General features: G+C 43.3%; 1 long non-coding RNA gene across 1 annotated transcript in view; it reads right to left on the reverse strand.

The window, feature by feature from the left end:
- Positions 1–321: 321 nt before the first annotated feature.
- The window catches only part of LOC106806784, a 9,789-nt gene continuing 7,715 nt past the window's right edge, over positions 322–2,395 (reverse strand). The window contains exon 3 of the long non-coding RNA XR_001393584.1: positions 322–1,547. This is a non-coding gene — a long non-coding RNA (uncharacterized LOC106806784). The remainder of the gene's footprint in view (positions 1,548–2,395) is intronic.

Here is a 2,395-nt window from a genome sequence, read left to right on the forward strand (position 1 = left end):
GAATGCATGTATATTTCAGCATACCCCGCGCGCGAAAACTATTCATCCTTGTGTGCGCGGGCAAAACACTGCTAAATTTACAAAATATTATCAACCGTGGGGCGGACTTTGGAGCAAAACTAAGAGTTGCACCGGTTGGAACCGGTTGCCACCCATGCAAAATTGAGATTGCAGTGATACACATTTAGTGCCACCGATACTGGTTAAGGTGTGTTAATAAAATTAAACCGGCACATTTACAAGCAATTCATTGTAAATACATTTCATGCAGCATTTCAATAGCATTCGTTCCTTGACGAAGATATGTATAGATGACATTTTTACTACATAAAATAGGGAACAATTTGCAAACACATAAAACGGAACTATCTCGCGCGTTAAAATCGTTTTTGAGAACTAACGAGCCAACTAGCTCATCAACGCTGCATGTGGAATGTGGCAAAGTGGCACACACTATGCCTACCAATAAACCCAGTATTGTTCGTGAGTTACCATGCGCATTAACTCTACCTGATAGCCACGCGTTCTATCGCATTATGATAATCACACTATCCCCTGTCGAGCTGTTTATAGCGGTGAGAATGCACGGGCCTGATAACGATTTCTTCATTACACAACGAAACTCTGTAAACAAACACACGCACGAAATATATTATAAATTAGTATCCGTAGTTTGATGCGCGCACGTAACAATGCGACCGCAACAAATATTTACCACTGTACACACAAAAATCGTTTTTAATAACGCCCGTTTGAATACCACAGAGTTTACGCTAGGAATACGTACATGAATTAATAAAAAAGTGAAGGCAAACATTTCCTCTTCAAACAGGAGGGTTCATACATTATATACGGATAAATATTACATCGTGCAAAGAGGCAACAAAAACAGCCCCTTATCTCAACAACCCCATCGCCTAGTGAAACAATGAACCAAAGACTTGCATCCGTAGAATGTAATCATGAGTAAACATCATATTAGATGATACCATACACTCCTCACGCAATAATAGGCGAGCGATGAGACACCCATGCATGTTGACCAACTGGCAGCTGGGCTGACGTAAAGAATAGTGTCGAGGGAACGCCACGTGGACTCAATGAATAATACAAGACGTTGACGATGATTAAGTTGCCGACGACGTCCCGTATGACGTTAACGAATCAGGTGACATGTGGGTGTGGGCGTCTTCGCACTAGTCCACCTACACAGGCAGTGAAGCCAACAACGGTTTCAGTCACGCGAGGAAAGACGAGGTCTGCGCGTCGCCCGCGGCAAGCACTCAGCGTGTAGAAGGTGAACGCACCTGCGAGTGACAGCGCGACTCACAGCTCGACTAAAACGTCGTCAGGCAGGTATAATCGCCGACGACTCGCATCGACTCATATAGCTTATTCATGGTTTGCGAGAATCCATGTCTTTAGGCCAACGCTGCAGCTACAGTTAGATGTGGTCGGCTTCGTTGACAATAACCAAGGGACGACGATACGACGAGAAGATGAGTGACAGCGCGCGGCGCGTGACAACGCTAATGCTCGTCTCCTGCCTGGTAAGTGTACAGAAGCATTCTTACTCGTATACATTTGCCGCGAACACTCACGGCTTTCATCGAATAATAGCCGACTAGCCAAGCTCATCCACAGATATCCCTATTAGTTTCTAACAACAACAACTATGTAATTTAAAGTCTACCTACCTAAATATGTCATGAAGATGACCACCTTCGCGTGAGACAATTCCATTCGAAAAACCTTATAAATTACCCAGGAATAAATAATTGGCAATATTTCAGAACCATGTTAAGCGAAATAAAGTAGTTTTAGTTGTTTTAGTAGTTTAGTTGTCGTTTTAGGAGTTTTGTACACACACGAACGATGAAGTGAAAATGAGAGCAGGTGTTATTGCCGTTGAGAGTGTGTATATAAGAGGGAATTAATGAACACGCTTATTGTTAGAACTTAACTAACTCGACAACAGGGGTCAATCTGGCGACAATGTTAAGCCAGTAAGCTACAGAATGCAGACCATAAAATAATTACCATTGCAAGTTTGCTGGAAACGTTTAAAAATTGATGACGTTCTTGACAGAAATGTTTCTATGACTTGCGTATATAGCGCAATAATAGGCGATTCTTGTTCAAAACGATTTGGACAAGAAACAAGATGTTAGAAGGAAAAAGCACATGCACGCGCACACGCACACGTGCACGTACACATACACATACACATACACACGCACACGCACGCGCACGCGCACGCACACGCACACGCGCACGCGCGCACGCGCGCGTGTGTGTGTGTGTGTGTGTGTGTGTGTGTGTGAATGAGTGAGTTTGTGTGTTTGTTGGTGTGTGTGTGTTTGTTTGTTTGTTTGTTTGTTTGTTTGTGTTTGTG

The sequence above is a fragment of the Priapulus caudatus genome, unplaced genomic scaffold, assembly GCF_000485595.1.
Source record: "Priapulus caudatus unplaced genomic scaffold, Priapulus_caudatus-5.0.1 Scaffold179, whole genome shotgun sequence".
NCBI lineage: Eukaryota > Metazoa > Priapulida > Priapulimorpha > Priapulimorphida > Priapulidae > Priapulus > Priapulus caudatus.